General features: G+C 45.2%; 1 long non-coding RNA gene across 1 annotated transcript; it reads left to right on the top strand.

Moving 5' to 3' along the window:
* Nucleotides 1–3,399: 3,399 nt before the first annotated feature.
* LOC308580248 lies at nucleotides 3,400–9,591 on the top strand. Its single transcript, XR_014004748.1, has 3 exons — nucleotides 3,400–3,521; nucleotides 7,521–7,707; nucleotides 8,971–9,591. It is a non-coding gene; the product is annotated as an uncharacterized lncRNA (long non-coding RNA).
* Nucleotides 9,592–12,014: the final 2,423 nt, after the last annotated feature.

The following is a 12,014-nucleotide window of genomic DNA, read 5'->3' as shown; positions in this document are numbered from 1 at the left end:
TGTCTAGATTAGGAGAAATTTGCAGTAAAATACTAATGAATTTTCATGAGGATTTAAAAAAAAATGCTGATGTGGAAACATGGACAACTGAAAATTGGAAAAATGAGAAAAGAAAATGGGCAGATTTTCCCGTCCCTACAGAGGACTCACACGGACATAGGGAAGTCTTTTAAAACATTTTAATTAAGACTGATATTTTGCAAGATGGAAATGTAAAATTGTATGCAAGTATAGATCTGAAATTGTTGTTTATGGTGAACACTTTTCTATTCTCTAAATTTGTATTTTTAACTTTTCTTTCTTCTTTTATTCTCTTTTCCCCCATTCCTCTTCTTTTTGAATATTGCTTTACAGATGTATAAATAATTATGTTCATGTGTCTATGTATGAAATTTGTTTCTTTATTTCTTTTCTTATTTGATATTCTTTTCTTTTTTGTATTTAATAAAAATTAATTTAAAAATTAAAAATAAATAGGGAGATTAGATCTATCTTTGGGAGGGCATCCTTACACTAGCCTTCATTGCAGAAGCATGTGGGCATGAGCTCAGGCATTCGCAAAATAGTTTTGAGTGGATTTAAGGGCGTCACTGGGGTGGCTTGCATAACTGGGGATTTCATGTGTAGTTGGAGTGTTCTGAGAGGTAGGTACCGTCAGCAGAAAAGAGGCTGGTTGCAAGCAAGCTGAAAAACCGTGCAATGTGGCATCACAATAATTAGTATTTCTTTACGATCGCAACCTGCTCTGCTTCATTAGCCGCTGCTAAAGACAGCATGCAGCAGACCACATCAGCTCTGTGTTACTGGGGAGGTGCGGACTGGCAGCAGTACAATGCAGTCTCCTTCCACATGTAGCTTGGGTCTGAGAACAGAAAAGTGACTCCGTTAACAGAGACAGTCTGTACTCTGTGCACATAGTCATCCTTGGAGTACAGGCTGTTGATGGCCAAATCCATGATTCAAAAAGCGAAACAAAAAAACTCACCCCACAGTGCCTCTGCATTCTGTATTTCAAATTTTAAATATGCTTTTTGTCCCCGATACCATATAAAAATTAGGTTTTATTGTGTGGTGTGCAGATTTATTGGGAGCAGAGAGGCGGGCCAGGCATTTCTCTAGCCGAGTTTAGTTCCAAATAAAAACATCTGAACACAGTCCTGTTGCTCAACGGGTCGCTTATTGCAAATAGTTACGATCCCACAAACATTCTGGATGCCTACTTTGTTCTGTAACCCCACAATCCCACAGAATGCTGAAAGCCAGTTCATGAGCCCAGCAAGCCAGGAATATCATCTACTCATTATAATTATAATTATAATTGTTATTATAATTGTTGTTGTTGTTTATACCCCGCCCATCTGGCCAGGCCTCCCCAGCCACTCTGGGAGGCTCCCAAAAGAATATTAAAATCACAATAGAACATCAAACATTAAAAACTTCCCTAAACAGAGCTGCCCTTGGGTGTTTTCTAAAAGTCAGGTAGTTGTTTATTTCCTTGACATCTGATGGTAGGGCGTTCCACAGGGCGGGCGCCACCACCAAGAAGGCCCTCTGCCTGGTTCCCTGTAACCTCACTTCTCACAGTGAGGGAACCACCAGAAGGCCCTTGGAGCTGGACCTCAGTGTCTGGGCTGAACGATGGAGGTGGAGACGCCATTACTTCCCCATTTAACATGTGGAATGGCTGATATGCATAAGAGGAGGGAAATCACAGGAGTCAGACATTAGATGTGATCCATATAAACATACCCTCCCACAGTTCTCTGATGAAAATAGGCACGTCCTTTTCCATAACAACAGGGACACGGGTGGCGCTGTGGGTTAAACTACAGAGCCTAGGACTTGCTGATCAGAAGGTCAGCAGTTCGAATCCCTGCAACGGGGTAAGCTCCCATTGCTCGGTCCCTGCTCCTGCCAACCTAGCAGTTCGAAAGCACGTCAAAGTGCAAGTAGATAAATAGGTACCGCTCCGGCGGGAAGGTAAACGGTGTTTCCGTGTGCTGCTCTGGTTCGCCAGAAGCGGCTTAGTCATGCTGGCCATATGACCCGGAAGCTGTACGCCGGCTCCCTCGGCCAATAAAGCGAGATGAGAGCCGCAACCCCAGAGTCGGCCACGACTGGACCACGACTGGTCAGGGGTCCCTTTACCTTTTTATTCCATAACGACAATTATGTGATTTTTATAATTTATACCCCTCCCATCTTACTGGGTTGCCCCAGCCACTCTGGGCAGTTTCCAACATATATAAAGACATTAAACATTAGAGAGAGAAACTTCCCTATGCAGGGCTGTCTTCAGTTGTTTACAAAAGGTTGTATAGTTACTTATCTAATTGGCTCAGGGGGTCACATAACACCATACCCTCCAACGTTTCTCCGATGAAATGATTTGAACCTGGAACGTCCCATTTTTCCTTAGGACTCAACGAAAAGAGGGACATTTCAAGTTCGAATTAGAAACCAGGACAGCTTGTGTAAATCTGGGACTGTCCCTGGCAAATAGAGGCACTTGGTGGGTCTGTATAAACCAGTATTGCATACAGTGGTACCTCGAGTTAAGAACTTAATTCGTTCTGGAGGTCTGTTCTTAACCTGAAACTGTTCTTAACCTGAAGCATCACTTTAGTTAATGGGGCCTCCTGCTGCCGCCGCGCCACGAGAGCACGATTTCTGTTCTCATCCTGAAGCAAAGTTCTTAACCTGAGGTACTATTTCTGGGTTAGTGGAGTCTGTAACCTGAAGCGTCTGTAACCCGAGGTACCACTGTATTATATGGTACACATGGCAGTAGGTGAGCATGCAGGGCAGGAAGTACCGTATTTTTTGCTCTATAAGACTCACTTTTTCCCTCCTAAAAAGTAAGGGGAAATGTGTGTGTGTCTTATGGAGCGAATGCAGGCTGCGCAGCTATCCCAGAAGCCAGAACAGCAAGAGGGATCACTGCTTTTGCTGCGCAGCAATCCCTCTTGTTGCTCTGGCTTCTGAGATTCAGAATATTTTTTTTCTTGTTCTCCTCCTCCAAAAACTAGGTGCGTCTTATGGTCTGGTGCGTCTTATAGAGCGAAAAATGCGGTATTTCTAGGTGGCAAGCTGTATGAAACAGATCAGTTTTCGACTGGCAGCCAAACAGAGCAGAAGCTACTTGCTTAAGGCTTCTCAGACTTAAGCCAGGAATCTTCAATGAGTGGATTCTCTCTCTCTCTCTCTCTCTCTCTCTCTCTCTCTCTCTCTCTCACACACACACACACACACACACAAACACACACACACACATACATACCAGGGGTCATCACGAGATGGGTTAATGAGGGTCACAAGAAAAATATCCTGTGTGCCAGACCAAAGTATATTTTTACGCAGAAACAAGCTATAAATACATTTTAATAGTGTGGCAAAGTTCACGTGAGATTCCTCTGCTTGTTTGCCATCCATGAATTTATTTTAACCGAAGAAACACTCAACAGCGGGTCATTCCCCAGGGATAGTTTGTCTTCTCATTTTGTTTATGATGCAGCGGTCACGTGAGCAGTGGATTTCGCCATGTGTTTATTGGGGGGGCAGCAAAAGGGATTGGGACATTCAGAGTTACAAGTCTGGATACTTGTGAGTCCTCTGTGCCATCCCAAAAATGCACAAGTCATCTGGTGGTAATGGTCGCCGTGATGGCAAGAGCCTTTCCTACTGCGCATGTGCGCAGAAGCTCACACTCAACAGAACTTCCTGTATTTCCACAAGGGAGCCACACTCAGCGTTGAGATCAATGGAGCAGCCATTCAGTAGGTTTGCAGCAGTCCTGGATTCAGTCCCAATGGGATACTGGTTTTTCTACCAGTTTTTCTGAGGGCAGACGGAGCAGTGTGACCATCCTGCCTCCGTGGAAATCTGAATCTCTAGAAGAGACAGATGTCCTCTGCTGTTTTGTTGATGAACAGAGAGGAGCTGTTGCCTTTAGGACAGCTTCTTCCTACATTGCTAGCTAGACCAGCAAACTCAGCTGGGATTTTACCACAGATTCCATCCATTCTGGGGATTTCACCCCGTTTCAGATTTCCTAAGGATGGAAGAGGCACAAGGAAGAGGGGCTGGCTGAGGGAGTGCTTTGCTAAAAGATCCTTTGGCCCTTTTATGCTTTACTTCGGGAATCATTCCTACAATTTAATTAGCAATTAATAAACGGCACAGTGCGTTGCAAAACAACTCTGTGCAAATAGATATGTAGGTCATGGCAATTGCCCAGCTTTGTTGCATACATTTTGAAATATTAGGTTTCAGTCCTGTGCAGAATTACTAGTCTCACTGAGGGCTTAACCACACTTCCCCTTCGCCTGCTGCTTTCCTCTGGGTAAAACCACTCTTTAATGCTCAATCGGAACAAATGGCAATTCAGATTTTCTCCAGGTTGACATTTGCTTCGATTTAGCACTAAACGGCAGGTTTTCCATTGGAAAGGAGTGGGGCAAGGGGGAAAACGCTTGGCCCCATTCTTTCTAGGCACAGAACAAGCAGAAGTGGGGACAAGCCCTGAGACTTCAGACATGCCCTGTATCATTGAGTCATTTCTTGAATATTTTTGTGCTGGGGAATTGAGAGCCAGTGTGGTGTAGTGGTTAAGAGCGGTAGACTCATAATCTGGGGAACCGGGTTCGCGTCTCCGCTCCTCCACATGCAGCTGCTGGGTGACCTTGGGCCAGTCACACTTCTCTGAAGTCTCTCAGCCTCACTTACCTCACAGCGTGTTTGTTGTGGGGGAGGAAGGGAAAGGAGAATGGTAGCCACTTTGAGACTCCTTCGCGTAGTGATAAAGCGGGATATCCAATCCAAACTCCTCCTCCTCCTCTTCTTCTTCTTCTTCTTCTTCTTCTTCTTCTTCTTCTTCTCTGCATTTTAAAGTTTCAGGGCAGCTTTTGCCAATGTGCTTCCCTCCAGATGTTTTGGACCGCTACTGGGAGTTTTAGTCCAAAACATTTGGAGGGAAGCAGGTTGATGAAGAACGTTTTTCTTTGTGGGGGCGGGGTACAAAAAAAGAATATGCATAGGTATGAGGAAAAAGTTTCAGTACCTTTAGTCAGTTTATAGAAAGACTCTTATGATAGAGCCTGTCTTCTTTTTCCCCATATGTTTATTTCACTTGAACAAAATTTTATTCAGTAAGATTTCTACTGGGAGAGGTACTGGCCATTCAGGATTTCATTATCTTACACTTGTATCCCACTTCTTACCATGGAACTGCAGTTGTTGTTGTTTCTTAAATAATTTTTATTAAATTTTCCATTTTAACAATCCAATCCAATCACATTAAATATCCCAAATTATACAAATACATATCATATAGTCAAAATATTCCGCCAAATTATAAATTTCTATTGGGACTTCCCATGCTTCAAGTTCGGTGGGGCTCTGATCATCTTATATCTCTACTGCCTTGAGTTTCCAATAGTTCCTTTAAATCTTCCTGTTGTTACCCTTCCTTCTTTCATGGCCTCTGAGTTGTTTCCACAGGCGAGTTGAAGTAAGCAATGATATGCTTCTATGTGAAGTTATGCTTGACTCTCCCACTATTGCAGCTGGTAAGCCTATTGTTTGCAGTATATCCTCACACGCTGGTTTTTATGCCGAATCTACCATGGAGCAGCAGTTGATGGGCACAGCACTGCATAATGAGTGACAGGGGTCAGCAAGCTTTTTCAGCAGGGGGCTGTTCACTGTCCCTCAGACCTTCTGGGGGGGGTCGGACTATATTTTGGGGGGGGATGATGCAAGAGCGCCACTAGCTCCGGTGGCAGCTTACCTGTGTCTTGCGAGCGGCAGGGGCAGTAGAGGGACGATGAGCAGCGCGCAAAAGGGCTCTAGAGAGGGGCTGCTTAAAATAGTGGCCACTCAAGCACTGCTGCTGCTGGCACCAACGAAGCCCAGCCCGCTTCCTCCTCTAGGCAGGGCAGGGAGAAGCCAGGAGGAGGGAGGGAGGAGGCGACGCTGATGTTGCCGTGTGAGAGAGAGGGAAAGAACGTGCATACTGGCGATCCACGCGGCGATTCCTGGACTGTCCACGGGCCGGATCCAGAAGGCAATTGGGCCTGATCCGGCCTGCAGACCTTAGTTTGCCTACCCATGGTGAATGATATCAGCCAGTCTCCCATCCAGGCACTGAGCAAACCCAGAGCTGCTCATCTCCAGCAAGGCGGCTGAATCATGTCTCCGAGATAAGGAAGGCCACTGTCCAGCTTGCAGTGGCTCGTCTCTAAACTCAAATCCTCCAACATTTCTCTGATGAAAATAGGGACGTCCTACGGAAAAGTGGGACATTCCAGGATCAAATCAGAAACCAGCACGGTTTCTGTAAATCCACAACTATCCCTGGAAAATAGGGACACTTGGAGGGTCTGTAAACCGACTCCATGGTTAGAAGAAGAAAAAAATTGCAGTGGGAAGGCTATCAGTAGCTGCTACCGACAATGGCATTCAGTATGACTCTGAATACCAGTTTCAAGGAATGTGAAGTGCAGATTGCTGCTCTGCTCCTTCTGGGGGCGTGGGTGGCGCTGTAGTCTAAACCACTGAGCCTCTTGGGCTTGCCAATCAGAAGGTCAGCAGTTCGAATCCCCGTGATGGCATGAGGTCCTGTTGCTCTGTCCCAGCTCCTGCCAACCTAGCAGTTTGAAAGCATGCCAGTGCAAGTAGATAAATAGGTACTGCTCCAGCGGCAACGTAAACGGCATCTCCGTGCGCTCTGGTTTCCGTCACAGTGTTCTGTTGCACCAGAAGTGATTTAGTCATGCTGGCCATGTGACCCAGAAAGCTGTCTGTGGACAAATGCCAGCTCCCTCGGCCTGAAAGCGAGATGAGCGCCGCCACCCCATAGTCACCTTTGACTGGACTTAACCATCCAGGGGTCCTTTACCTTTTTAACCTTTACCCTTCTCTCAGGTTTCCCATGTGTCAGGAGTCCAGTCCCCAGCTTGATAACACAGTAAGCACAGTTAATTAAAAAGGACGATTTATTGTCAAAATAAAACAGATAGCTCCGGATGACTTAACACAGCCGCCGCAATCATCAATCAAGATGACCCTTCTGAAGACTGCTTCCAGCGTGACCAGAAGCAACTGAACTTCCGCTTCTTACATCTTGTGTTTTGCTTCCTATCTTGCAACCTCCCATTCGCTGAGAGCTCAGACTAAGTGGCGCAGCTCCCACCTCTTCCCCATTCTCTGAGAGGCTGTCTCTAAACTCTTTCCTGCCTGTTTGTGCTTCAGGCGAGTTTTGACTGCATTCTTGCCTGTTCTCCATTACTGTCTTATCAGCTTGCACATCAAGGTCAGGAGGAGCCGGAGTATGCAGCTGCCGGTTTTCTTCTGTCTGACTAACATCAAAGCAGCCTCTCTGATCCTGGCTATTTTCTGCAGATAGCTGCAAACCTTCGCTTGGCGCTGGCTCATTCCTGACACCATGGGTGCCTTGTTGGCTACTGCGAAAACATTGCTGGACTATGGCCTGCTTCAGCCTGTTCTTCTTATGTTCTTAGGTGCAAGAAAGGAAGGAGGCTGATTTCCCTCAAGGATTCCTACACCTGAGAGTAAGAAGACAGGTCTGCACCACTGCTCTGTAAAGCAGGATCTTGCCAAGTTCTCCAGAACACCCCTCACACCACCCTACCAGGGCTCAAATGGAAAGAATTTGACTAGCAGGCAGCAAGGTGAGGTAAATGTGCTGTTCCGGTGCCCTGCCCCTTCTTCTGCAGCCAACTCTCTCATCTTTGGCTCTTAAACGTCTGCTTGTTTGGAAAGCGTTCACAAATAAATGCCAGAATTGCCTGACTTGTCTGTCTCCCTTCCTAAAGAAAACCAACAGAATTAATTAAAATCCAGTGTTCCACTGACTCACTGACTCTGAGTAATAGCATGCATAGTATATCATGTTTTCCAATTTAACCATCACACACACACACACACACACACACACACACACACACACAATAGAACAGACTAGAATTAAGCGAGCTTTCAGCCTGATAGAAGGCAGCTCTTGATAGTCCCTGATGGAAGCGACTTGGTACGATCTGTACTAGCTCAATTTCAAAGCAAATTGCTGGATGAAAAGCGGAGAAGGGAATCAGTGCTTACTTTTCAAAAAGACAGTCTCCAAGACTCTGGGATTCTATGGGAACCTTGCCCACTGTCTTGAAAGGAAGCTCTCCTAACATAGGATACCAACAATTCCCAAGAACCTTAGCGAACTACAGCTTCCATGATTTATCGGAGGAAACCATATGCTTTAAATATATGGTTTATACCCAGCCAGCATATGATCAGATATGTTTTCTTTAATATATAATATTAGTTCATTCTCTCTCTCTCTCTCTCTTTAAAGCAGGGTTGGGGATGCTAATCAGAAGTAACAACAACAACAACAACAACAACAACAACAACAACAACAACAACAACAATAATTATTATTATTATTATTATTATTATTATTATTATTATTATTATTATTATTATTATTATTTATTATTTATACCCTGCCCATCTGGCTGGGTTTCCCCAGCCACTCTGGGTGGCTTCCAACAAAATATTAAAATACAGTGGTCTGTTAAACCTGAAAAGCTTCCCTAAACAGGGCTGCCTTCAGATGTCTTCTAAAAGTCTGGTAGTTGTTCTTCTCGTTGACATCTGGTGGGAGGGCGTTCCACAGGGCGGGCGCCACTACCAAGAAGGCCCTCTGCCTGGTTCCCTGTAACTTCACTTCTCACAGTGAGGGAACCGCCAGAAGGCCCTCGGAACTGGACCTCAGTGTCCGGGCTGAACGATGGGGGTGGAGACGCTCCTTCAGGTATACTGGACCGAGGCCGTTTAGGGCTTTAAAGGCCAGCACCAACACTTTGAATTGTGCTCGGAAATGTACTGGGAGCCAATGTAGATCTTTGAAGCCCAGTGTTATGTGGTCTTGGCAGCCACTCCCAGTCACCATTCTAGCTGCTGGTGTGATATATGTACCTATTTAAAGGAGAATTGGTTGAGCTGCAAGACCAACAGTAGCTGCAAGAGGCATTGTCTACTCACACCATGCTAATGCCCCAACCCTTATCAAAGCATTCTGGTGCCAGGGACTGGGCAGAGGAGGAACCGTGGGGAGCAGCTCCCCAGCCTGACCCTTCCAGATAAGAAGGAGAGAGTTCAGAATTACAACAGGGGTTTGAGGGAGGACACAACTCAGAGGAAGATGAGGTGAAAAGTTGGGAAATAATGGGAGAGAAGAAGATGAAGATGAAGATGAAGATGAAGAAGAAGAAGAAGAAGAAGAAGAAGAAGAAGAAGAAGAAGAAGAAGCAACAGCAGGGTAGAGGCAGCTGGTGGACTCAGTGTCTTTAGAAAGCATTCCAGACCCCCTCTCTCCCAGAACATGGCGGGCCTTGAAGGTAGGAGAGCAAAGAGCTCAAAGGCAGAGGGAGATTTTCAGCACCCGTAGCGATGACTCATGAGGAAGTTGGAGAGACGGAGGGGGTGGGGTTTTACTCGGAGCAACGCCGTTATTCTGAGAGGCCACATTCCAAGGCCTCTCTCAGTGAATATCGAATAAAAGCCGATGGTAAGGACTTTTTCTTGTCTTGTCCGTTCCTGGCAGCCTGCCGTGGGATTGGTTCCTCTGCCACCTGACGTCTGCGGATAAGAGAAGGCTGTTGTTCTGATGGTGGTTTTGTTATTAGGCTGTCAGTAGACTTTTACTATGTTTTTTAACACTGTTGTTCTGTAATGTGTTTCAGTGTTGTATACCGTCCTGGGGTCTTTTGATAAAGGGGAGCATAAAAACTGAAATTATAATTGTAGGAAGAAGGAGGAGCCACAGTTCAGTGGTAAAATGCAAACTCTACAGGCAGAAGGTCCCTGGAAGGTCCCAAATAAAAGAACCTCAGGTAGATGGGCTGGGAAAGATCCTGACCAGACCCTGGGCTAGATATGCCAATGGTCTGACACTGTATAAAGCCAATCCATTTGTTCACAACTGCTGTGTTTTAAAAATGCCTGCAATGGCAAAAAGCGTGTAGTGGGCATGGCTTCTACAACAAGCCACTGTTTAGACTGAAAAGAACACTAGAAACAAATGTGTCAGTGAATGTCCAAACTTTGGTCCACATGCGACCATCCCTGGTCAACTTTGTGAATTTCTAAAAGCTTGGGAAAGAACATCACTCAGTTGCAACAATTGCCTGAATGGTCTGTGTGTCATCAAAATGTGTATGTGTGTGATACGCCTCTAAGTATCTACAGATCAGGGGTGGCTAATGAGTTGCCCTCCAAATGTTAAGGTAAAGGTAAAGGGACCCCTGACCATAAGGTCCAGTCGTGACCGACTCTGGGGTTGTGGCGCTCATCTCGCTTTATTGGCTGAGGTAGCCGGCGTACAGCTTCCGGGTCATGTGGCCAGCATGACTAAGCCACTTCTGGCGAACCAGAGCAGCACACGGAAACGCCGTTTACCTTCCCGCTGGAGCGGCACCTATTTATCTACTTGCACTTTGATGTGCTTTCGAACTGCTAGGTTGGCAGGAGCCTCCAGATGTTGTTGGACTACAAATCCCATCAGCCCCTGCCAGCGTGGTCCATGGTCAGGGACCATGGGAGTTCAAGTTCCTCAGTATCTGGAGGGCATCTTGTAAGAATAGAATAGAATAGAATAGAATAGAATAGAATAGAATAGAATAGAATAGAATAGAATAGAATAGAATAGAATAGAAGCATTCACACAATTCAGCTGGGAGTGTCCACATTTGGTGAATGTCACCATACTTTGGACAGCCACAATAATCTAAAAATACAGTTAATTATTAGTGTTGTCTGTACCTTGGAAATGAAGGTACAGATGCTTGGAAATAATTTCATTTATGAAAAATCCAGAAACTGAGGTTTTAACAAAATTATTATATGACTTGCTATCTCTGGGCTTTTAATTAGTTAATCAGTTAATTTGTCCCCCCCCCCCTATTTATTTAAGAATCTTGCGATCCTACTCTTTCTGAGAAGCTTCCTTTAAACACACACACACACACACACACACACACACACACAAAGTTCATTTCAGAGAACTGTCATTTCTCTTATAAGGATATATATATATATAGACCAAGGGAGAAGGAGGCAGTTGCCGTGCCAAGCTCACACATCAGAGCAATCTCATCCCTGGCGTTTGTGACAGCTGAATGAGTGCCGTGAATGGAGCGTATAAGCATAGAACGGGTGCAAATAAGGTTTGTGTTCCTTGATGACAAGACATCTACCTGTTGCCAAGAGCGCTAGAAATTTAAACATCGGGTTGCTATAAAGTCCACATTGCTGAGTCATGACTATGTTCAATAAGAAAGTAGCCATGCCCTTTTTTAGTAAAGCAATGTGGTTTACGTTTAGGATTATGTTAGCAGTTAGCGGCACTTCTGTTACAATTCAGTTTTCCAGGGGATTATAACTTGGCTGTAAGCGGTTCACTTGGGGGATGAAGTTGAACAGAGACAAGGTCTTGGCTCAGCTACAAATGTGGGGTGTTGTTTTTTTCTTTCCCCCTTTTCTTCCTCTCTGTAGCAAACTCTTAAAATATCACTCCAAGTAGTTACATGGCACAAATATGGTGTGTGTGTGTGTGTGTGTGTGTGTGTGTGTGTGTGTATACACACTTAGCCATTTACAGGGAGACTTATACGATGTCTTACCGCAGTCAACTAGCTCAGAAACCACATTTCACAGACACTCAATCTGAAGGAATGCCTGCAGATCTGGAATAATTCTCCATATTCACAGGGTGGAAAGGAAGGGGGAGGCAGGACAAGAGTCCACTATGCATAATCTCATGTCAAACATACAGCACATATCCTGCAAGAGGAGAAGGAGGGCTTCAAGATTACTTTTTTTTGCTAGAATCTCAGGGTTGTATCCAGTAACTTGTTCTGTCAATGCAGAAATTTACCGTTGTGCAACAGAACCTGCCCCTGTCCAGGGGCAGAGCTTCATGGTGGTTATCCAACTTCATG

Source organism: Podarcis bocagei (assembly GCF_964188305.1).
Source record: "Podarcis bocagei genome assembly, chromosome: 2".
Lineage (NCBI taxonomy): Eukaryota > Metazoa > Chordata > Lepidosauria > Squamata > Lacertidae > Podarcis > Podarcis bocagei.
The sequence above is the reverse complement of the archived record's forward strand: the minus strand, read 5'-3'. Positions and strand labels throughout refer to the sequence as shown.